The 27137-nt window shown below is 36.9% G+C and overlaps 1 long non-coding RNA gene across 4 annotated transcripts; it reads left to right on the forward strand.

Annotated features, from left to right (window-relative positions):
- The first annotated feature begins 205 nt into the window (after positions 1-205).
- LOC127874734 (uncharacterized) lies at positions 206-22014 on the forward strand. Of its 4 annotated transcripts, XR_008047073.1 has the most exons (6): positions 222-1578; positions 14166-14245; positions 16846-16894; positions 18062-18142; positions 19585-19676; positions 19899-22014. It is a non-coding gene; the product is annotated as an uncharacterized LOC127874734 (long non-coding RNA). The 4 variants fall into 4 exon arrangements; XR_008047071.1 differs by having other exon boundaries at positions 206-1578; positions 18062-19676; XR_008047070.1 differs by lacking the exon at positions 18062-18142 and having other exon boundaries at positions 253-1578.
- Positions 22015-27137: the final 5123 nt, after the last annotated feature.

The raw sequence follows: 27137 nt of genomic DNA on the forward strand, positions 1-27137 counted from the left end.
CCATATATGGAGAAAAAGGCGGGACCAAACCAAATAGGCTTGCAATGCGCATGCCCAAGCAAAACCGATTGTAAGCCATCTTGAATTGTTAGCGTGAAAAGAAAATACTACATTTATTGGATATTTTAATATGATGAATATTCTAGGTAGAGAATATGGATAGTATTATCATTATTATTATTATGTCAACATTAACTCAACAATTGTATTGTTGACATGAAGAAAAAGCTATTTCGAGGTTGTTTTGACCATTGATTGCTAAGTAGGTCAAACTCAAAGTTTTAACTTTTATTGATATTTTATTTAGTTAAGGAATCTTCGAGTAATAGTTAAAAAAAATCTTTCGCATTCTAATTCTATAGCTAAATCATGTGTTGTTGCTATATTATAAACTTTCGTGCATGAGCCATTTAAATCCGTTTGCATTACTTTTTAGTTGTTTCCCCTGGAAAATTCTCTTCTTGCTAGCCTTCGCCGAGTTATTCAACAACATCGCTATATTGCTGATTTTTGCTGTTGTTTTTTTGGTTAAAGCTGCATGCTTTTGTTGGATAATGTTTAATTTATCATTCACGTTTTACATATGATTCTGTTTAAACCATATTTAATCGATGTTTTGGTGAATTTCGCGCATGCTTAACTTGCCTGATTTCGGACGTAATTTACTTTCGGATACATGCTCCTCTTGTGTTTTTTTTCGATGTTTTCTTATGTATGCAGATTAAAAAAAAACAGCTCATGCTTAAATGTGTTATTGAGCAAGTGACTTCTTTATACTATGGCAGGAATAAAAAAACTGTTATAAAATTATAAAGGAAGTTTAGTTACATGTATAAACTCACAGTCACAAGTGTGTAAGTATTACTGTTACATTTATTTATATTTACTAAAAGTAAATATATGCTCACATATCAGTAAGTATTGTAAAGCCCTAAATTATATTTAATACACCCATCTAGGCAGTTAATTCATATATGTGCTGGCTTTAATTTACATTCATGTTATTATCACCCTGCAATAGGCGGAGGGATATTGTTTTGGCCTTGTCTGCCCGTCTTTCCGTCCATCCGGCACTTTTGTGTTGGGAGCCATATCTTGGAAGTGCTTTGGTGGATTTCATTGAAACTTGGTATGAGTATATGTATAGATAAGAGGATGATGCATGCCAAATGGCATTGTACACTATCTGTTAATAACGGAGTTATGGCCCTTGGAACCTAAAAAAATGCTTTTTTACCTGAGTGTCAAATATAACACTTTTGTGTCCAGAAGCTAATTAGCGGGGGATATCAATTCAATGAATTTGCTTGTTATTAATTGAAGGGAAATAAACCTGTTATTTTGTCTGTCATTATGGTGTTTAAAGTCACATTTAATGGCATCCAACCTACTTTATTTCAAATACAGTAACACCTGGTGCCGTGACCTGGATGCAGATTCTAAGCAGATGGGCCAAAATGGGGGCAGCTAGAGAGACTCGCCTGGAACTGACAAGCCTGGAGGGAGCTGGTTGACTGTTGGCGAGATGGGACAACAGACGAAGAATAAACGAACCTACTTGATTTGATAAACATTTTTGTAAGTCATTCAAGAATCGAGCAAACTTTTTGTTTCCAATAAGCAGTCCTGTATATATCCGAAATAAAATAAAATGTTTCACTCAGGTTCCTTGATACTCATCTTGGTATTTAAGGGACCTTATAACAGATTATGGCATGTATTGAAGTTTGTCATTAAATGCGTTATATTTATAAATGTAAACATTAAATCTAAAAAGCTCAATTAAAAAACAAGAACAAATTAAAAGAAAAAGTAATCCTCATCTGGGCTCGAACCACTGACCTCTGGAGTAAAAGTCTAACGCTAAGACGGCCATCCATGCTCATACAATATTTTATACTTTTAGTTTCTATAAGCAAAGCTCGTAGTGTCACAAAAAACGACAACAGAACTCCAAATTATTCAATTGTTTTGCTTTGCAACGATTTATCATTTTCAGGTTGTTAATGTTAAGTATAACTGTTTTCTCACAAATATCATAACTGCAACAAAAATGTGCAAGTCTGAAACAATTTTTATGCCCCCTTTCAAAGAAAAGGGGGCATATAGTTATCAGACTGTCCGTCCGTATTTCTGTCACACTTTGCGTTTAGGTTTCGAAAAATGCTTATTACTTCTATTTCCCTTGAGATATAACCTTCATATTTGGTATGCATGTGCATATGGACAAGAACTTTCCATACGAACACAAATTTTTACCCCTGTGACCTTGAACTTAAGGTCCGTGTTTAGGTTTCAATATCTGCGTTTAGGTTTTGAAAAATGCTCATAACTTCTATGTCCCTTGAGATATAACCTTCATATTTGGTATGCATGTGTATATGGACAAGGCCTTTCCATACGCAAAAAAATTGTTACCCCTGTGACCTTGAACTTAGGGTCCGCGTTTAGGTTTCGAAATCTGCGTTTAGGTTTTGAAAAATGCTCATAACTTCTATGTCCCTTGAGATATAACCTTCATATTTGGTATGCATGTGTATATGAACAAGGCCTTTCCATACGCACAAAAAATTTTACCCCTGTGACCTTGACCTTGAAGTAAGGGTCCGCGTTTAGGTTTCGAAATCTGCGTTTAGATATTGAAAAATGCTCATAACTTCTATGTCCCTTGAGATATAACATTCATATTTGGTATGCATGTGTATATGGACAAGGCCTTTCCATACGCACACAAATTTTGACCCCTGTGACCTTGAACTTAGGGTCCGCGTTTAGGTTTTGAAATCTGTGTTTAGGTTTCGGAAAAGCTCATAACTTCTATCAAGCATTTATAGGGGGCATAAGTCATCCTATGGTGACAGCTCTTGTTTTATTTTGTCAATTTACCAAAAAATGCAAAGGCACCTTAAAATACATGAAGTAATGTTTACAGTTGTCCATAACCACATATTGAAAAAGAATGTGCAAGCTCTATCTATTGGCATACAAACAAAGCCAATCTGTTGGATTATTACTCATGGCAAGCAATATGATCTTAGGTATACCTTCTATAATCAGGTGTTTGCACTTTAATCACATTAAAATTTGAAAAACTATAGAAGTACAAAAAGGTCAGAATGATAACAAACAGGTTTGTAATGGACATCATCTTGCAATTGCTATTTATGTGAGTGGGATGGTACACAAATTCTGAATTTGTTATATGTAGGACATTTAGTAACTTAGCAACCCATGCATGTTGCAAGGGTGTTAATTGTCCGGATTATTTGGAAATCCCGATTTGAGCCATTCAGGATTGAATTTTAGATCAGTGTAAATCCGATGATTTGTTTTAAGGGGGTGTGAACAAATATTGTAATTGCTTCATTGGCATGCCGGGCATGTGTGCTTAGTATGGATTTTTCCTGGTCTTTTTAACAAGGTTTTCCAAAGAAAAAAACGGGTTATTAGATTGGCAAATGCCGGCTGGCGGGCGGACGGAACAAGCTTGTCCGGGCCATAACGTTGTGGTTCTTGGTGAGAATTTAAAATCATTTGGCACATTTGTTCACCATCATTAGACGGTGTGTCGCTCAAAAGAATACCGTCAATATATCCAAGGTCAAGGTCATACTTTGAGTTCAAAGGTCAAAATGGCCATAAAAGAGCTTGTCCGGGCCAAAACTATGTCATTCATTGTGAGACTTAAAAATGATTTGGCATATTTGTTCACCATCGTGGGACGATTGCACTTTAGAATTACGTCAATATCTCCAAGGTCAAGGTCGCCACAACTAAAAATATATTTATTTTGAAACAAAGGGGGTTAATTATAAACAATCAGTTCAGTTTTAGTTGTCTCCCTCTATCAGACTTTTTTCTACATTGAAAACCTGGTTTTGTGACAATTTTGTCCCTTGTTTTACTATTGTCTGATTGGTTATCCGCTGACACGGACATAAAAGGTAACTGACCTAACCTCTTGGCTACTTTCCAGAAATCTTACATACTACAAAATGTAGCATTAAATTTCCATTTTCTGCTGTCAAACTAAGTGCATATATTATTTCATTTGCAAAAGACATATCTGGATATATTTTTGGACAGTTGTTTTACTGTATGGTTAGTGGATTAACATTTATTATGCCCCCCTTCGAAGAAGAGGGGGTATATTGCTTTGCACATGTCGGTTGGTCGGTCTGTCGGTCCGTCCACCAGGTGGTTTCCGGATGATAACTCAAGAACGCTTAGGCCTAGGATCATGAAACTTCATAGGAAGATAGATCATGACTCGCAGATGATCCCTATTCATTTAGAGGTCACTAGGTCAAAGCTCTAGGTCATGGTGACCCGAAATAGTAAAATGGTTTCTGGATGATAACTCAAGAACGCATATGCCAAGGATCATGAAACTTCATAGGTAGATTGATCATGACTTGCAGATGACCCCTATTGATTTTGAGGTCACTAGGTCAAGGTTACGTGTAACTAGGCGTAAAACTTAGTATAGTGTAACCTGTACATTGAGGTTGCGGTTAATAATGTTTTGGTTTGTCCCAAGCGGAAGTCATTCGCTTGTCACTTTTTCATAGAACAGATTTGGAGAAAGAAATAGAAATCCAGTTAGTTTTATATATTTCATTAGGAATCAGTAAATGATAAGTAAGTCATAACATTAAGAGGTATTACTGCTTTTGTATTTGTGTTTATCATCCCCGATTCTTTCTTCTATTCTTTTATTTCTTTACTCAAACTATCGGGCTATCGGTAAAAATATGTTGTTATGAATGATCACTTTCACTTTGCAATAATTAATATTTCAGCTAGCAGAACTAACCCCACCAGCCATATATAGGAACAGCAGGTCCTGAATAGCACATATTCAGTGAGTAAATTGTGTTTAGTTAGTCATTTGTATGTATTTGTTCATGTTGTATGTTTGTATCATTGTATGATGCAGTATGTGTAGGAATTTATATCTGTGCAAGATGATTTATTGTTTTAACTTGTTTTAATATTAATTATAGTGCTTTGATTCTTGTGTGTATGCGTATTGTCATATACTCTTGAGAGGAACCACACATGTTTTAATAAATGTATGTTGTGTTGTATATTTTCAGGACGTCATCTTCTACTACTGACTTCCTATAAACAAGGCTTAAGCTATATGAATATTGATTGTATTCAGTGAATAAAGAATATTGTAACTTGCTTGTTACGAGTACAAGTAATTAGAAATACCCCGCGTGACAGGAGGTTACAAATTGGCGCCCAACGGGGGACCCCTCGAATGAGGGCTCTGACATACCGGATAGGGTGAGAACCCCAGAGAGTAGCAGCGATGAAGATAGGTTACGTAACACCAGGATGGACAGGAAGACCGACTCGAGTTGTGTTTAATTTGGTACCATTTTTTTTTCTTGTGATCACACACTTTGTCGTTATAACAGTGCCGGCACCTGAGGCTGAAACAGGATCAAGGAAGGACACACGAAGGACATACAAGGACTCATGAACTCAATAGACTGACTTGTGCTGTGTGGTTCCTCTAAGTGTTGATATAGGTGGTGAGTGATAGTGTTAATAAAAAAAAAATTAAGTGTACATTTTTATTTTTTGTTTTAATACCTTTTGATTATTTTTTTCTGATAAGAAGATAATTTCTGAATAACACTACTTTAACATGTGGTGACTGGGTAATTAACAAGCATGCATTATACATATAAAGAAAATTAATCTGCAACTTAACGTTCACGTTTCACTTGAGATCTGAAGTGTACCGGTATAAGCCCAGGAATTCTGTTCATTCTATCTGACTACCTTCCTTCTCACGTGATTAAGAGTACAGATAGTAGAGTTTTAGTGTTTATGGTACTAATTTATGAAGAATAATAGCATTAAGTAGATATTAACAGTCACAAGTCAAGACTTTACTTATAATACATGATTCTTTCCTTGAATAACAAGATTTATTTCAGTGCAGTTTTCTATTAGGTACTGGGAATTACTGCTGAATAACAGTTCGGGAACCAGATTGCTGAATGGGATTAAGGTACATTGGTAGATGCTTATTGTGAAAACTTGTATATTTTGAGCTCTTCTGGTAAAAAGATTTACCAGACAAGCTTCGAGTTGTGATCAATAATTGTCCGTGTCCAGGTGTCTCTTACCCCAACCAAAAAAATAACGCAGGAAGATTTATTTTGGTACACATTGATTAGGAAAAGGAGGAAAAATTGTTATAAAATTTATGGTGTTTTATTAATACTTTTAATATGATTTTATTATTGTGAAAACACTGAACTTGTTCTTACACAAGTTAGGTAATGTAAGTTACTTTAAAGGTAATTTAGTTAGATTAGTGGGCCCACCACTTATATTAGTGTTAAAATAAGGTAGTGGTAAACTAGTGTACATAATAGTTTTATAGTTATTAGAATACAGAACTTGTTCAGTGTTAAAACTATCATTTGTAAATTGTAACATAAAATAAGTGTCTGTATACAAGGAAAATGGCTCAAAGCATTAGTGAAGAAGAGATTGCTCTCCTCAAAGTATTGAAGAAAATGAAACTCGATGACCCTGAATAGTTAGAAGATGTGCTAACTAAGAAAAGCATGAAACAAGAAGAAAAGTACCAGGAAAAGGATTCACTTAAATTTCCTCGAATTTCCTTATTTTATGGGGAACCAGGGAAAGGAGAAGTGTCGTATAGAGCCTGGAGGTATGAGGTGAATTGTCTGATCAAGGACAAAACATATTCACATGCAAGTATGCTACTGGGCATAAGGAGATCATTGCGAGGTGAGGCAGCAGACATGGTAATGAGGCTAGGAGAAGAAGCTAAAGTAGAAGAAATCCTAGAATTGTTTCAAAGCTCATTTGGTAATATTGAAAGTCCAGAGTCCACTTTGAAAAAGTTTCATGCTTGTGAGCAAGGAGAAAATGAGCCTGTCGTAAAATATGCAAGTAGAGTCGAAGAAATGTTCTCTAGAGCAGTAGAATTAGGAGCACTTGCAAGAACACAGCAAATCCTTTTGAAAAGTGTCTTCTATGAAGGCCTAAACGTCGAATTAAAAATTGCATCTGCATTTAAATATGAGACTACGTCGGATTATAATATGTTCAAGGCAGAGATTAGGAAACTAGAACAGGAATTTCAGAGTAGAAAATCTACAGGTAAATCAAAACAATGCCAAGCTACCACTTTGAAGCCCGAAAACTCAGAATTAGGAGAAATTAAAAGTCTGCTAGAAAAGATGAATGCTAGAATAGAAGTGTTAGAGAAGGAGAAAGGTCAGACTAATGTTATGCAACAGTACCCAAGGAACAGAAGAGGGAATCCAGGTGAAACCGAAGCAAATCCACAGACAAGAGGTTCAGACAGAGGTTACCATGTAAGAGGACAAAGAGGACCTAGACACTTCAGAGGTATTAGAGACCAGTTTCAAGGAAGACGTCCATTTCGAGGTCAAGGTCGAGGAACAGACAGTTACAGACCGAAACGCCCTTTTGGAAGCAATATGTTCAAACCTCATATTCAGTGTTACAGCTGCAACGAGTATGGACACTTTGCTAGCGAGTGCCCTTTAAACGAGTGAGTGTTGCTATGTCGGGTCAGTATAGTGACACATCAAGTAAGTATGACCCCAAATTGATTGGTGAAGCAGCTGAAGTCAGGGTATTTATCAATAATATAATGACCAATGCACTTTGCGACACAGGTTCATGTGTATCCACTTGTTCTGAAAAGTTTTACTTAGAAAATTTAAGAGAAATAGAGTTAATACCTCTTAACAACTTGTTGAAAATTGAGTGTGCAGACGGAAATGAGCTACCATACAAGGGATACGTAGAAACTTCTTTGAAAGCTTGTGGTATTCCTGGAGATATTGAACAGAAATGCTTGTTTCTTATAGTTCCAGACACTGAATATAATAAAGGTACACCTATTCTTTTGGGAACAAATATTTTGACAGAATTAATTAAGGACTGTAAGGAAATATTTGGCGAGAAATTTCTCCAAAACTCAAAATTACATGTACCATGGTACTTAGCATTCAGATGCATGATTCTAAGAGAAAAGGCAATAAAGAAGAATAACTACACATTAGCTATTGTGAGGTCTGCTCTAACTCACACTGTTTCATTAGGTCCAAACCAGTCGATAAACCTTAAATGTTCAACTGACAGAGAATTGAGCCATTATCCCACATGTGCATTAATACAGGAGACTAGACAATCTAATTTGCCCAATTTTACACAAATAACACCGGCAATTATACACTACTCTGGTAAGAAACAAGAAGTTGTAGTGAATATAAATAATACTACACAATCTACAGTAAAAATTTCACCGAGAGCTGTCGTAGCTGAATTACAACTAGTTACCATTGATGAAGAAAAGAACAAAATGCCAACTGATAACGATACAACGGTGCTCAACCAAATTAATATTGATCAAGACTTGAATCCATCACAACATGAGGAGCTTATGAAAATTCTGGAAGTACACAAAGGCATATTCTCAACATCAGAGACAGACATAGGAAGTTGTGATATTATGAAACACAGAATAGAATTAATCGACAAAACCCCTTTCAAAGAAAGATATAGACGTATTCCACCATCAATGATAGAAGAAGTGAGGAAACATTTAGAAAATTTGTTAGCCAGTGGCGTCATTAGGAGATCAAAGTCCCCATGGGCATCTGCTGTGGTCATTTGCAGAAAACATTCTGGAGCTTTGAGAATGTGTGTTGATTACCGTAAATTGAATGCGAGAACGATTAAAGACTCGTACGCCATTCCAAGAATTGATGATGTCCTGGATTGCTTACATGGATCAAAATATTTCTCCACTCTTGACATGAAATCGGGTTACCATCAAATAGAGATAGAAGAAAAACATAAAGAAAGAACTGCCTTTACAGTTGGACCCCTAGGATTTTGGGAATTTAACAAATTACCTTTCGGATGCACGAATTCGCCTGCAACTTACCAAAGAATCATGGAAGAAATAATAGGAGATCTTAACCTTAAAATCTGCATCATCTACTTGGATGATATCATCATTTTCAGTTCCAACTATTCTGAGCACCTTCAGCGATTAAATTTGATATTGTCTCGATTAAAAGCAGCTGGCATTAAATTATCCCCAAATAAATGTCATTTTTTAAAGAAAAAAGTTAAATTTTTAGGCCATTATGTCAGTGAAGAAGGAATAGAAACAGATCCAGAAAAATGTGACAAAGTAAAAAATTACCCCAAACCAAACAATGCTGATCAATTGAGATCTTTTCTTGCTTTGGCAGGGTACTATAGAAAGTTTATAAAAGGATTCAGTACAATCAGCAAGCCATTAACAGACCTTCTTCCTCCAACAACTACGAAAAAAGGAAAAATAGCAAATAAGAAAGAATGGCATTGGGATGAATTACATGAAAGAACTTTCACTAAAATAAAGGAACTTTTGACCTCTCCACCTATTCTAGGATTCCCTATATTCAACTCTCCTTTTGAATTGCATACTGATGCCTGTGGTTCAGGTTTAGGAGCAGTATTATATCAGGAACAAGAAGGAAAAAAGAGAGTAATTGCGTATGCCAGTAGGAGCTTATCAAAAAGTGAAAAAAACTACTCTGCGTTTAAATTAGAATTTCTGGCCTTAAAATGGGCTATAACTGAGAAATTTTCTGATTATTTAATTGGACAGCATTTCAAAGTATATACTGACAATAATCCCCTGACGCACATTTTGACAACAGCCAAACTTGAAGCAACAGGACAACGGTGGGTTTCAGCTTTAAGTGATTATGATTTCGATATCATTTATCGACCAGGAAAGAGCAATACTGACGCAGACATCATGTCAAGATACCCAGAGCAGAGCAACTCTACTGAAGTCATTAAACATGATACCATCAAAGCAATATGTAATACTATACATACCAGACCATTTATTGAAGTTTTGCCTTGCCATTCACTTAACATATTAGATATGATTGATGAGAGCGGACAAAAGATGGCTCAAGTGGAAATGAGAGAGTTAAGAAATCAACAACGGAATGACCCTATTATAGGAGTTTGGCTGAGAGCACTTACTGATAAGAAATTTCCAAATAAGACAATTATTCAGAGCAATAAACAGCATCTTACAATGTCCAGACATTTTAACAATTTGAAAATCATAAGAGGTGTCCTTTATAGAGAAATAACTGAAAATGAAAGACCAATTAAACAACTAATTTTGCCTAGCTTCTATAGAACAGAAGTACTACGTGGTTTACATGATCAGGTTGGCCACCCAGGAAAAGAGCGAACGATATCATTAGTGCGTGACCGGTTTTATTGGCCCAGTTATACCATAGATTGTACAAAATGGGTAGAGCAATGTCAAAGATGCCTCAGAAGAAAATCTTCCAATAATATAAAAGCACCTCTAGTGAACATTCAGTCGTCATATCCATTGGAACTAGTCTGTACTGACTTTTTGAAAGTAGATGAATGTAAAGGTGGAATAGGAAATGTTCTTGTGATAACTGATCACTTTACGAAATACGCAGTAGCTGTTCCAACAAAAAACCAAACGGCCAAAACCACGGCTGAAGCTCTTCTAAATAATTTTATATTTCATTATGGAGTTCCTACAAGATTACTGTCAGATCAAGGAGCTAACTTTGAGTCTGAAGTTATACAAGAACTGTGCAACCTTATGGAAATATCTAAAGTCAGAACTACAATATATCATCCCCAATGTAATGGACAGTCTGAACGATTCAACAGGACATTGATAAGCATGTTAGCTACATTAGAACCAGAAAAAAAGGAAAATTGGAAAAAATTTGTCCCATCATTAGTATATGCATATAATGCTATCAGACACGAATCAACAGGATACTCTCCTTTTGAATTGATGTTTGGACGTTGTCCCAGACTACCTGTAGACTCGATGTTTCAAATAGAAAATGATGATTTGATGAATACTGAGTATGTCCAAGACCTCAAACAGAAACTAGAAGTTTCATGGGACATTGCATTGAAAACATTGAATAAGTCTCGTGAAAAACAGAAAAACAATTATGATAAAAAGGTAAAAGCCTCCACCATTAATGTCGGTGACAAGGTTCTAATAAAAATTCTTGCATTTTCAAAACCGCATAAAATAGCAGATAAGTTTGAACAGGATGTGTACCAAGTCATTAAGCAACCAAATTTGAATATACCAGTTTATGTGGTGAGAAAAAAAGATGGTGTTGAAAAGACCCTACACAGAAATCACCTCCTATTGTTAGAAGAAAAAGATATGGTAGGAAATAAAGAGGAAGAAACGAAGAGTATGAAGCCAGTACCGAGACCTAGAAAAAGCGTCAAAGACAGTGTTCCATTAAACACTGGGAAGAAAATAGACATGAAAGAAGGCAATAGTACACAAAGGGTAAGTACAGAAAACCAAAGAGAACAGAGATACGAGGAATCCAGTAACTCTGAATCAGACACAGAGTTTGTAAGAAAAGTCAGTTCACCGGCCGGTGAGAAATGTGAGAATAGAGATACAAGTATGCAGCCTCAAGCATCTTCTGTATCAACAGAAATAGAGGAAGAGGCAGTGCAAGAAGAAGAAGAAGAAAATACAGAAGAACAGGAAGAAGAAGAAACAGAAACTTTGGAGGAAAATCGAGATGGTGTTGACCAAACACATTTGGTAACAGACCCAGGTACAACTGAAGCTCCTAGAAGATCAAATAGAACGAGGAAGAAACCTGCATGGTTTCAATCTTACCACATAGGACAACAACAGAATATCACTAAATTACTGGAAATGCAAATACAGAGTACAAACTCAAATGCAGAATTGTTAAGAGCAATGCTCATACATTAATAACTGTATTGTTTTTGTGTTATGTGTAAATAATGTATGAGAATTACAATAGTTTTATTATTAATTGTATATAGTATATTTTCAGGAGCAAATATTTAAGGTGGGCGGAGAAGTAATCCGTTTATTTATTTTCAGCTCTTGGAATGTTTGGTATTTTAATATGCAGATAAATATTCTGTTTATCTATTTGTTTTTACTAATTCATAGTTAATTTTTATTGCAGGTAAGAGGCAATCCGGAGCAAACTATCCAATATATTTGATATTTGCTAAATGTATTTTTATTTAGTACTGAAAGTCTTGACTTAAGTATTTAAGTAGTTATTAGTAACACTAACATAGTGTAGTTGTATTTGAAGTAAGAGGTTGTTGTATTTGGTACATTACAAGTCGGGACGACTTGATTTTCGGAGAGGGGGAGAATGTAACTAGGCGTAAAACTTAGTATAGTGTAACCTGTACATTGAGGTTGCGGTTAATAATGTTTTGGTTTGTCCCAAGCGGAAGTCATTCGCTTGTCACTTTTTCATAGAACAGATTTGGAGAAAGAAATAGAAATCCAGTTAGTTTTATATATTTCATTAGGAATCAGTAAATGATAAGTAAGTCATAACATTAAGAGGTATTACTGCTTTTGTATTTGTGTTTATCATCCCCGATTCTTTCTTCTATTCTTTTATTTCTTTACTCAAACTATCGGGCTATCGGTAAAAATATGTTGTTATGAATGATCACTTTCACTTTGCAATAATTAATATTTCAGCTAGCAGAACTAACCCCACCAGCCATATATAGGAACAGCAGGTCCTGAATAGCACATATTCAGTGAGTAAATTGTGTTTAGTTAGTCATTTGTATGTATTTGTTCATGTTGTATGTTTGTATCATTGTATGATGCAGTATGTGTAGGAATTTATATCTGTGCAAGATGATTTATTGTTTTAACTTGTTTTAATATTAATTATAGTGCTTTGATTCTTGTGTGTATGCGTATTGTCATATACTCTTGAGAGGAACCACACATGTTTTAATAAATGTATGTTGTGTTGTATATTTTCAGGACGTCATCTTCTACTACTGACTTCCTATAAACAAGGCTTAAGCTATATGAATATTGATTGTATTCAGTGAATAAAGTATATTGTAACTTGCTTGTTACGAGTACAAGTAATTAGAAATACCCCGCGTGACAGGAGGTTACACACGGTGACCCGAAATAGTAAATGGTTTCCGGTTGATAACTCAAAAATGCATAGGCCTAGGATCATGAAACTTCATAGGTAGATAGATCATGACTCGCAGATGACCCCCTATTGATTTTGAGGTCAGTAGGTCAAATGTTAAGGTCACAGTGACCCGAAATAGTAAAATGGTTTCCGGATGATAACTCAAGAACACATATGCCTAGGATCATGAAACTTTATGGGTAGATTGATCATGACTCGCAGATGACCCGTATTAATTTTGAGGTAACTATGTCAAAGCCAAATGCACGGTGACCCGAAATAGTTAAATGGTTTCCGATGATAACTCAAGAACGCTTACGCCTAGGATCATGAAACTTCATGGGTACATTTATCATGACATGCAGATGACCCATATTGATTTTCAGGTCACTAGGTCAAAGGTCAAGGTCACGGTGACCCGAAACAGTAAAAAAATTCCGGATGATAACTCAAGAATGCTTTTGCCTAGGATCATGACACTTCATAGGTACATTGATCATGACTCGCAGATGACCCCTATTGATTTTCAGGTCACTAGGTCAATGGTCAAGGTCACAGTGACAAAAAACGTATTCACATAATGGCTGCCACTACAACGGACAGCCCATATGGGGGGCATGCATGTTTTACAAACAGCCCTTGTTATCGATGTTCTTCATAACATTTATATAAAATGACAATTACACATCGAGTGTTACTGGTGGTCTGGCTTATAATATTTTGCATTTTACTCACCAGAAATAGCAACTAAGACTATAAAAAGAACAATGAACTATGGCTTTGGGGGCTCTACCTGTAAGGGACCTACAGCCTCAGACTCCAGACTTTATCATAAGGATTTCAAATTTGGGACATTTGACACCCCTGATGTTGTGCCATGTATCAAAACCGTCTATATATAAACATTAATTTTATTAATTGGATATGTTGAAGATTTGGTGATGCATTGGATTTCATTTTGTGTTTTGTTGACCTACTTTTAATTTTTAGGCTCAGCAGAACTATGGCTGTCAAAACACAATTGTATTAAAATGAATAGTGCTTCAAATTATACAAGAAGTCACTTTCTTTTTGTTTTAGATGTTTTTCAGTTTCGTCGGAAGACATTTCCCACCAACCATCCTGTCTTGAAAGAAATAACTTTTGAACCCGATTATCTGGTAATACTATTTTTTTTACATACAGTTATTAGTGAATTATGAACATTTCATAAGGATCTCAAGGGTCACAACAGGTATATATATATAATATATATATAATCAAGATTTTCCATAGGCAGTTAGAGCACAGCTGGCCCGAATAGCATGGACAAGTTAACAATTTTTTTTTAAATATCTAGTGTGTAAAAATTACTTTGCATTGCAGAGAACTTTAAGATCATTTTATTTCTGTAAAAAATGTTCAAAGTTATATCCTGAATGATTTTAGGGCCTTAAATTATATATGGAAACAAGCATATTTAATAATAAAAAGGCCTGTTGAGTTTTGAATTTGTTCTCTTAAAGATTTACAGAAAGACCCTTTTTAGCTCGACTATTATATATGAAATCTATATAGTGGAGTAATTCTACTCACCCGGCGTTTGCGTTAGCCTTAGCATTGGCGTTAGTGTGAGCATGCAAATGTTAAAAGTTTGCGTACTACCCCAAATATTTTCAATGTCCCTTGGCATATTTCTTTCATATTTTGCATACTTCTTAACAAACATGACCCCAACCTATAAACAAGAGCAGACAACTCTATCAAGCTTTTTGTAATAATTATGGCCCCTTGACCATTTTGAATATTCATTTTATTGATAAATCTATGTTAAAGTTGGCGTACCACCTAAAATATTTTCAACGTCCCTTAACATATTGCTTGCATATTTTGCAAACTTATTTACCAACATGACCCCAATCTATAAAGAAGAGCAGACAACTGTATCAAGCATTTTGTAAGAATAATGGCCCTTTTTCCATTATTATATGCATATTACTTAAGATTCAACCCAATAATATCTTTGACAAGTTTTAAAATGACGCCGGTTGGATGAGTTTGAAAATGGTTTTGGTTGCTTTAAAAACATGGCCACCACTCTAGAGGCCGCATTGTCCAATCTTCGTGAAATTTGGTCAGAAGATTGGTCTCAATGATATCTTGGATGAGTTTGAAAATGGTTATGTTTGCTTGAAAAACATGGCTGCCAAGGGGCGGGGCATTTTTCCTAATATGGCTATAAATGGCTATAGTAAAATCTTGTTAACACCCTAGAGGCCACATTTATTGTTGGATCTTCATGAAACATGGTCAGAAGATTCATCCCAATAATATCTTGGACAAGTTTAAAAATGATGCTGATTGGTTGAAAAACATGGCTGCCAGGGGGCAGAGCATTTTTCCTTCTATGGCTATAGTAAAACCTTGTTAACATTCTAGAGGCCACATTTATTGTCTGATCTTTATGAAACTTGGTCAGAAGATTTGTCCCAATGATGTCTTGAATGAGTTCGAAAATGGGTATGGTTGCTATAAAAACATGGCCACCAGGGGGCGGGGCATTTTTCCTTATAGGGCTTTAGTAAAACCTTGTTAACACTTTAGAGGCCACATTTATTGTCAAGCTTCATGAAATTTGGTCAGAAGATTGGTCTCAATGATATCTTGAAAGAGTTTGAAAATGGGTACATTTGCTTGGAAAACACGACTTCCAGGGGGCGGGGCATTTTTTTCATTATATGGCTATAGTAAAGTCTTGTTAAAACTTTAGAGGCCACTTTTATTTCCGATGTTCATGAAAAATGGTCAGAAGATTCATCCCAATAATATCTTGGACGAGTTCAAACATGATGCTGATTGGTTAAAAAATATGGCTGCCAGTGGGCTCTGCATTTGTTCTTTTATGGCTATATAGTAAAACCTTGTTAACACTCTAGAGGCCACATTTATTGTCTGATCATCATGAAACTTTGTCCGAAGATTTGTCCCAATGATATTTTGGATGAGGTCAAAAATGGTACAAATACCTACAGACTTTAATGATAAACACAAGTCTGGCCAATGTCGTCTTACAAGCTGGTATATACACTCACTGCTAGAGCAGAATCATTTGTCATCTGTTGCAGACAGGCAGTGGTGATCGTTCTTAGCAAATTGAGTTGCGGTTCTTTCCGTAGCTAAGGCTTCTAAGCACACACTGATTTGCAAAATATGCTCTGTAAATTCTAAAATGCGACCAAGTAAAAACAAACCCTTTGCCAACTTCTAGGTCAAAGGTTAAGTTTGAACATCGTGATTCCTTTTAAATGGCAAATGATATTCGCGTACGATCTTACAACTGTAACTCCCTATTCCCAACTCGGCATTTTCATCAAAGGGCATGAAGGGTGTCCAAGGTTGACAGGTCGGAATCTTTGAATGGCAGGGTGCTGCGCCCTTCCATTCATGCCAAGCTGGAGCACTGGTTTTGATGGTGTTTCACTTGTAACACACTAAGCAGTATGACCCATTATATTTATCAACATGGCTAAAATGAGGCCAAAATAAATGCCCTTTGTTTATTTCCAAAGACATGGATGGATCATCTTTGTCTCTGAATATATTATAAATACTCGTGTTGTTGATTTTGTCCTGTTTGCTTATTGCAGGAAAACTGTTAATGCATTATGTTGTGAAGACTCCTCTGTAATCAGACAGCTAGCAGTATTATGATTATCAAATATTAAAATTTGACTTAACAATATAGCGCTTCAAATTATATAAGACTTTATTTTTGTTTCAGATATTTTCCAGTTTCCCCTCACAACAATTTGCATCAAACCTCTTGTCTGGTAAGAAATTTCCATTGAAACCAACTGCTGGTAATACTATCTTTTTGGTTATGGGGGCTATATAGGAACCACTTTGTCGGTCCGTCAGTCTGTCCCGAAATTTCATCAGATCTTCACCCAAACTTGGTCACAAATTGTATCTAGATGATGTATAGGTCAAGTTTGAATATGGATCATGCCCGGTCAGAAACTTGGTCATGGGGTCACTTATTGTGTTTTAAACCTGAAGTTTGTCTGGGCCATAACTTTGTCATTTATTTCATACAGTATTTTAAATGATGGAACAGTTCATAATGATTTCAAGACATCTTCTGATCCCTGGAAGATAAACTAGGGATTGATCTGTCTGTATATAACAGTTCAGAGACTTCCAATCTAGCGTGAGAAGATGTAATGATAATGTAAAATGGAAATTACATATAACCATACATGCCATAATTTTTCAGACCAATTCCGGGACATTGTGTTAAATTGTCCGGGACTTTTGCCGATTTTCCGGGACATGTATAAAATGTAGCGATATTTATAGACATATGCATTTTTGGTATGTTTTGTTTTGTTTCGCATCGTTAATTGCAAAAGTTCGAAAGCCTATCCGAAATAAACTTGATCTATCAACGTCAAATTAAACATTACTAGTTCCTTTACTAGATACAGGCCATGTGTTTTCAGTGTAAGCGTTCTAAACATAGATGGTGACGTCACTGCGTTATTGTTATTAAGACCGGTGTGTAACGCGTAGTTGTTGATACGCCTTTATTCATTTATAACATTTATATAATAAAAAATACAACAATACAGTACCGTTAGATTGTCAACTCAAATCAATTCACAATACATACAACCAATCACATAAAACAAATACAACAAAACAGTACCGGTAGATCGTCAACTTAAAATCCGTACAGTCACACATTAGTTACACTCTTGTTTCGATGTAGATATAAGTCAATTAACAACCAAAACAATGCCGCCTTTTCGGTTTGACAGCGAACGTGAGACAATCAATATGATAACAGGACCCCTGTTAATTGATCGATTTTGACACGTAGCGTAGTCTGCCTATTCGGGTAGGCATTGTCATGGAGACGCTGCATATATACACAGATTCGAGGTGCAGTTAAGCCTAAGATAAGGTACATGTATATATGGATTTTGTAAATTCAGGGACATTTGACAGATTTCCGGGACAGCAGGACAAGTTCTTCATTTCCGGGACTGTCCCGGACAATCCGGGACGCATGGCATGTATGATATAACAGTTCATACAGTTTAAGAAATACAATACATTTTATACAATGTCGTTTTTATGCCCCCGAACCAGCGATTTTGAGGGCATATAAAAATCGCTCCGTCCTTTAGTTTGTTAGTCCATCCGTCCGTCTGTAAGTTAGTAAGTCCGTCTGTCAATCCGTCCGGATTATTTTCCGTTCAATAGTCTAGCAATTGTCATCAGATCTTCACCAAACTTCATGAAAATGTGTAAGGCAATAACATCTAGGTCAAGTTAGATAATGGGCCAAATAGACCCAGACACCCCTGAGTTATGGCCCTTGAATCATAGTAAAATAGGGTTTTTAGCTCGACTATTATATATGAAATATATATAGTGGAGCTTTCCTACTCTCCCCGGGGTTCCAGTGTCCGTGAGCGTTGGAATGAACTATAGTGGGGGACATATTGTTTTCGCCCTGTCTGTTGGTCTGTCTGTTGGTTTGTTTGCTCCAACTTTAATATTTTGCCATAACTTTTGCAATATTGAAGAAAGCAACTTCATATTTGGCATGCATGTGTATCTCATGGAGCTGCACATTTTGAGTGGTGAAAGGTCAAGGTCATCCTTCAAGGTCAAAGGTCAAAATATACCTAGAAAGGTGCAGATTTGCTTCAGTTTTGTGTTTAGGTTCATTTTATTCCTAAAATATCACAGCTATTACACTATGCCTCCAAACAATATACGAAAGCTTGACCCAAACCAAGACACTCTTGATGTAAGTAATGGTAGGTGAACGTAAGAATTAAATGCTGGCAATTCACATGAAATTTACATGAGGGTTTATTAATTATCCATGGTCCTGATCCCTTTAATATCTGAAATCCCTGTTTGTGCATATAACATAATGAGAACACCCTTTGGTCGACCTAACTTTGTATTTCAATCAGTTTCTTGTTTTGACCATTATTTTTACATTATCATCAAAACTTGTTAGTTTCCTACCCTTGAAAAAGGAGAGGGACTTACGGTTTGCGCTCTGTGTCTGTCAGTCTGACACTTTTCTGGATCCTTCGATAACTTTAAAAGTTCTTCACCCATTTACTTCAAATTAATACTGAACCTCTCTTATGACAATACGGTCAATCTCAACTATGTATGGCCCCATTACCAACCCTGGGGTGCCCCTCCCACATAGGCCACGCCCACCCAAAATTGCCTTTTACTATAATTTCTTCATTTCTACACCGATTCACTTCTAATTGATACTGAACTTCTCTTATGACAATACGGTCAACTATGCATGGCCCCATTACCAACCCTGGGGCGCCCCTGGGTCAAACATGCGGCGTGGGGATATGCGTCGGTCTCTGCCGCGCCATTTCTAGTCAACATTGGAGACATTGGCATCTTAAAGGAATAATTATGTATGAGCCCAAATTTTGCAGAACTATGGCCCTTGCTCATTTTTGTTTAGCTCCTCAGCTGAAATCATCATCTAGCAGTCACAATAGTTGAGCGGTTGGAGAGGCATGCATTGCGTCCTACTACTGCTCAGACTATATTATGGTAATGCCTTATCCAAATAACACAAGTATTCACCATGTGCAAATGTCTTGTTGTCTGTATAACTCTCTCTATTAGCTCAAAGTAAAAAGCATTTGAATTTGCACACTTTGGTATTTTAGTTTAATTTTGTTTGGACATTACAATTGTTTTGAAACTAAAGATTAGTGTTGGGGCATTACACTTCTCTTTAAAATGTTTATTTGTGATTATTATTTTTTTCAGTTTGGCAGACAAAACATGCTGATCAAAAAGAATGTGTACCACAGGGGCCAGTGTTTCCATTTGAGTGATTGACAAGAAGAAGAAGAGATGAGAAATGTTATCATCATATTTTAGTCCCTACATTTATAGTGTACAGCTCAATGTATTGAACCGGTGTTGTAGAATATAATTGGAGATACATTTGAACATTATAACATTATATATAAGATGATATTTCAAAAGCAATAAGAAATAAAAAGTATAAAAAGGTCAAAACAGTAAACCTTGTGTTTACAGTGGACAGGTTTAAAGTGGAAGTGACTAGTTAATTGTTGATCATAAGCTGCACTGATTGAAAAAATAGTGGGAAATTACTATCTAGAAAACTGTTTAACGTACGACAACAGTTGTGGAACTTCATAAATGACCGTATGTAACAGGGCTGGGCAGTTTTCCTTATATAGCTATAGTGAAACCTTTTGAACACTAGTGAAGTCACTGTTTTTTTTCCAATCTTCATGCATTTTGGTCGAATATTTGTTCAAATGATGGCTCAGTCCAGTTTCGAAATTTTTATGTCTATTCAAAAAACATATCCACTAGAGCACGAGGCAATTGTCTTTATATGGCTATAATGAAACCTTGTAAATTCTCTAGAAGTGACATTTTTAGCCATATCTCCATAAATTTTGGTCAGAATATTTATTCTAATGATAGCTCAGTTGTCGAGTTTGTAACTGGTTCCGGTTTGTAGACTAACATGGCTGCCAGTGGACATGACAGTTTTTCTTAATGTGCTAGAGTAGAACCTTGTTAACACACAATTGGCCTTTTTTATGTGCATTTTTCATGAAAGATGATCAGAGCATTTGGCCCAATGTAATCTCAGCTGACTTTGAAACTGGATCACATAACGTCAAAAAGTGGGTCAAAATGTCAAATTAAAAAAAGCTTGTAAACACTGGAAGTTGCATTTAAAATTGTGTTCCTTTTTTATGGGGGACATATTGTTTTTGCCCTGTCTGTTGGTTGGTCTGTTGGTTGGTTGGTTTGCGCCAACTTTAACATTTGCAATAACTTTTGCAATATTGATGATAGGAACTTGATATTTTGCATGCATATGTATCTCATGGAGCTGCACATTTTGAGTGGTGAAAGGTCAAGGTCATCTTTCAAGGTCAAAGGACAAATATATGGGTCAAAATCGCTCATTTAATGTACACTTTTGCAGTATTTCAATATTCAAGATAGCAACTTGATATTTGGCATGCATGTGTATCTCATTGAGCTGCACAATTTGAGTGGTGAAAGGTTAAGTTCATCCTTCATGGTCAGATGTCAAATATATGTGTCCAAAATCGCTCATTTTATTATACTTTTGCAATATTGAAGATAGCAACTTGATATTTGGCATGCATGTGTATCTCATGGATCTGCACATTTTGAGTGGTGAAAGGTCAAGGTCATCCTTCAAGGTCAGAGGTCGAATATATGTGGCCCAAATCGCTTATTTTATGAATACTTTTTCTATATTGAAGATAGCAACTTGATATTTGGCATAAATGTGTATCTCATTGAGCTGCACATTTTTAGTGGTGAAAGGTCAAGGTCATCCTTCAAGGTCAAATATATGGGTCAAAATTGATCATGTAATGTCACTTCTGCAATATTGAAGCTAGCAATTTTATATTTGAAATGCATGTGTATCTCATGGAGCTGCACATTTTGAGTGGTGAAGGGTCAAGGTCATCCTACAAGGTCAAACGTCATATAGGGGGACATTGTGTTTCACAAACACATCTTGTTTAAAGTTTGTCAAAACATTTGCTGTAATGATAAGCAAAGTCAAGTTTATAAATTTGTCTACAAATTACATATTTTTCATTAAGTTCATTTATTATTCTAAACTACACCCTCTCAGAATAGTTTAGTTACTTCTGGTCACAGTTGAGCACCTTAGGGCTCTTGTTCTATAATTTGATTGTTTTGGAAAATTGTCATTTTGCCAAAATGTGAGCAAGTCCAAATTTAATTAACCCTGCTTTGTAGTATCTTGTTTTCCTTATATGTTAAAAGTGGAAAATTATCTATGAATCTGACTGCATAGATATTTGGTATTCAGCAAAGCATCGTGTAAATGTAGTAAAACTAAACATAATTGTGTTAGCATAAAACTGGCCATGCCATGGGGGTCAAATGGTTAATACAGACTTGTAGGAAATTTTTTATCCGTTAAATATATTTTGTGTACATAATGATTAGCTTTTTCCTTCAACTTATCGCTTTCATGGTGTAAAGAAAACATGCCGACTTACTAAGTAAGTCGGAGATCTGGGTTTGATTCCCAGTGAAAGTCAAGTCACAAGGAAAAATGCTTATTGTTGGAAGGATTTATTAGTTATTCAAAACGTAAGATTTTTTCTTTGCTCGTTCAGTTACAAATAACAGCAAATGATCTGAAAGTATTTGTTTATAACGTAGAAGTTAGTGTCATGAATAGTAAATTGGAATAATGCACTTAATAGAAACTTTACATATTGTATATAAGACTAAAATACGCAGAAATGAAATACCAGTAGCATTATTAATACATTTTTATACCCCCACAAACGAAGTTTGTCGGTCCGTCTGCCTGTCTTGTCTGTCGGTCCGTATTAAGTGTCCGCTCTCTAATTCAAGTTGTTTTTACCCGATCTTCACCAAACTTGGTCAGATGTTGTATCTATATGATGTCTAGGTCAAGTTCGAATATGGGTAATGCCGGGTCAAAATCAAGGCCAAGGGGTCACTTAGTGCGTTTTAAACTTTGAGCATGGTGTCCACTCTCTAATTATGCACCCCTTCGAAGAAGAGGGGGTATATTGTTTTCCACATGTCGGTCGGTCGGTCCGTCCATCAGATGATTTCCGGATGATAACTTGAGAACGCTTAGGCCTAGGATCATGAAACTTCATTGGTACATTGATCATGACTGGCAGATGACCCATCTTGATTTTCAGGTTACTAGGTCAAGGTCACAGTTATTCCAAATAATAAAATGGTTTCAGGAAGGTAACTCAAGAATGCTTAGGCCTAGGATCATGAAACTAAGGATCATGAAACTTCATAGGAACATTGATCATGACTGGCAGATGACCCCTATTGATTTTCAGGTCACTAGGTCAACGGTCACAGTGACAAAAACGTATTCACACAATGGCTGCCTCTACAACTGACAGCCCATATGGGGGGCATGCATGTTTTACAAACAGCCATTGTATATACTACTACCCCATGCTCGTATATAAGTAATGCCGTATCAAGCCAGTACTATACTAGCGAGTCATGTATCGGATATATCCTACTACCCATGCTCGTATATAAGTAATGCCGTATCAAGCCAGTACTATACTAGCGAGTTATATAGCGGGTATATCCTCCTACCCCATGCTCGTATATAAGTAATGCCGTATCAAGCCAGTACTATACTAGCGAGTCATATACCGGATATATCCTACTACCCCATGCTCGTACATTAGTAATGCCGTATCAAGCCGGTACTATACTAGCGAGTCATAGCGGGTATATACTACTACCCCATGCTTATATATAAGTAATGCCGTACCAAGCCAGTACTATACTAGCGAGTCATATACCGGGTATACCCTACTACCCCATGTTCGTATATAAGTAATTCCGTATCAAGCCAGTACTATACTAGCGAGTAATATAGCGGGTATATCCTACTACCCCATGCTGGTATATAAGTAATACTGTATCAAGCCAGTACTATACTAGCGAGTTATGTACCGGGTATATCCTACTACCCATGCTGGGTATATAAGTAATGCCGTATCAAGCCAGTACTATACTAGCGAGTTATGTACCGGGTATATCCTACTACCCCATGCTGGTAAACGAGTCTTATACCGGGTATATCCAACTACCCCATGCTCGTATAAGTAATGCCGTATCAAGCCAGTACTATATTAGCGAGTTATATACCGGGTATATCCTACTACCCCATGGTCGTATATAAGTAATGCCGTATCAAGCCAGTACTATAATAGCGAGTCATATACCGGGTATACCCTACTACCCTATGCTCGTATATAAGTAATGCCGTATCAAGCCAGTACTATACTAGCGAGTCATATACCGGATATATCCTACTACCCCCATGCTCGTATAAAAGTAATGCCGTATCAAGCCAGTACTATACTAGCGAGTCATATACCGGATATATCCTACTACCCCCATGCTCGTATATAAGTAATGCCGTATCAAGCCAGTACTATACTAGCGAGTCATATACCGGATATATCCTACTACCCCATGCTCGTATATAAGTAATGCCGTATCAAGCCAGTACTATACTAGCGAGGTATATTAGCGGGTATATCCTACTACCCCATGCTCGGATATAAGTAATGCGTATCAAGCCAGTAACTATACTAGCGAGTCATATACCGGGTATATCCTATCTACCCCCATGCCTTTATATTAGTAATGGCCGTATCAAGCCAGGTACTATACTAGCGAGTCTATACCGGATATATCCTACTACCCCATGCTCGTATATTAGTAATGCCGTCTCAAGCCAGTACTATAACTAGCGAGTTATATAGCGGGTATATCCTACTACCCCATGCTCGTATATAAGTAATGCCGTAATCAAGCAGTGACGTATACTAGCAGGTCCATATACCGGGTATATCCTACTACCCCATGTCTTTATATTGTAATATGCCGTATCAAGCCAGTCACTATACTAGCGAGCTATACCGGATATATCCTACTACCCCCATGCTCGTATATTAGTAATGCCGTATCAAGCCAGTACTATACTAGCGAGTTATATAGCGGGTATATCCTACTACCCCCATGCTCGTATATAAGTAATGCCGTATCAAGCCAGTACTATACTAGCGAGTCATATACCGGGTATATCCTACTACCCCATGCCTTTATATAAGTAATGCCGTAATCAAGCCGGTACTAAACTAGCGAGTCATATACCGGATATATCCTACTACCCCATGCTCGTATATAGTAATGCCGTATCAAGCCAGTACTATACTAGCGAGTCATAGCGGGTATATCCTACTACCCCTTGCTCGTATATAAGTAATGCCGTATCAAGCCAGTACTATACTAGCGAGTCATATACCGGGTATATCCTACTACCCCACTACCCCATGCCTTTATATAAGTAATGCCGTATCAAGCCGTACTAAACTAGCGAGTTATATAGCGGGTATATCCTACTACCCCATGCTCGTATAAGTAATGTCGTTTCAAGCCAGTACTATACTAGCGATTATATACCGGGTATTACCTACTACCCCATGCTGTATAAAAGTAATGCCGTATCAAGCCGGTACTATACTAGCGAGTTATATAACGGGTATATCCTACTACCACTACCCCAACTCGTATATAAGTAATGCCGTATCAAGCCAGTACTTTACTAGCGAGTCATATACCGGAAATATCCTACTACCAACCCATGCTCGTATCCGGTATAAGTAATGCCGTATCAAGCCAGTACTATACTAGCGAGTCATAGCGGTATATACTACTACCCCATGCTCGTATATAAGTAATGCCGTTTCAATCAAGCCAGTACTATACTAGCGAGTCATATACCGGGATATCCCCTACTACCCCATGCTCGTATATAAGTAATGCCGTATCAAGCCAGTACTATACTAACGAGTCATATCCGGGTATATCCTACTACCACTACCCCATGCTCGTATAAAGTAATGCCGTATCAAGCCAGTACTATACTAGCGAGCCATAGCGGGTATATCCTACTACCCCATGCTCGTATGTAAGTAATGCCGTACCAACCAGGACTATACTAGCGAGTCATATACCGGGTATATCCAATACCCCATGCCTTTATATAAGTAATGCCGTATCAAGCCAGTACCATACTAGCGAGTTGTATACCGGGTATATTCTACAACCCCATGCTGGTATATAAGTAATGCCGTATCAAACCGGTACTATACTAGCGAGTTATATAGCGGGTATATCCTACTACCCCATGCTCATTATAAGTAATGCCGTATCAAGCCATACTATATTAGCGAGTTATATAGCGGGTATATTCTACTACCCCATGCTCGTATATAAGTAATGCCGTATCAAACCGTACTATACTAGAGAGTCATAGCGGGTAATCTACTACCTACCCCATGCTCGTATATAAGTAATGCCGTATCCAGCCGGTACTGTACTAGCAAGCTATATACCGGATATATCCTACTACCCAATGCTGGTATATAAGTAATGCCGTATCAAGCCGGTACTATACTAACGAGTCATATACCGGGTATATCCTACTACCCCATGCTCGTATATACGTAATGCCGTATCAAGCCATTACTATACTAGCGAGTTATACCGGGTATATCCTACTACCCCATGCTCGTATATAAGTAATGCCGTTTCAAACCAGTACTATACTAGCGAGTCATGTACCGGATATATCCTACTACCCCATGCTCGTATATAGTAATGCCGTACCAACCCAGTACTATACTAGCGAGTTATATAGCGGGTATATCCTACTACCCCCCCATGCTCGTATATAAGTAATGCCGTATCAAGCCAGTACTATACTAGCGAGCTATATACCGGATATATCCTACTACCCAATGCTCGTATATAAGTAATGCCGTATCAGCCTGTACTATACTAGCGAGTTATATAGCGGTATATTCTACTACACCCCTCCTGTTATAAGTAATACCGTATTAGTTACACTGTTTGTAACTGATGGTGTATGAGAGCGAAGCTCGAGAAGGGAACTGATGGTGTATATCCTATACACAATCAGTACTAACTGTGTATCCTTATATCTCAACCGATTACTCGGGTGTATGGAAATTTCTCAGGGTGTATGGAAATACACAATGGGCACATGGCCTCTCAAAGCAATCGAATCAGGTCATTTTTGTAGAGCCGAGTTATACCTTACTACCCTATATGCTCGTATAAGTAATGCTATCACATCAGTTGTATTTTTGACGTCATTTAGTTATATACAGGATGTCATATAGCGGGTATTTCCTATAACCCCCAAGTACGTACTGTAATGCTATATCAAACCTGTTATACTCCTAATTCACAAAGCTGGTATAACCGACTAACCCAGGCTCAAGTTTGCCAAGCGTATCTACCCAGTAATATTCTATATGTCATTATGCGGGGATACCTGACTATCGTATGTTCGTATTTAAGTGATGCTGTAGCACATTATTTCAACAC

The sequence above is a fragment of the Dreissena polymorpha genome, chromosome 3 (genome assembly GCF_020536995.1).
Source record: "Dreissena polymorpha isolate Duluth1 chromosome 3, UMN_Dpol_1.0, whole genome shotgun sequence".
Lineage (NCBI taxonomy): Eukaryota > Metazoa > Mollusca > Bivalvia > Myida > Dreissenidae > Dreissena > Dreissena polymorpha.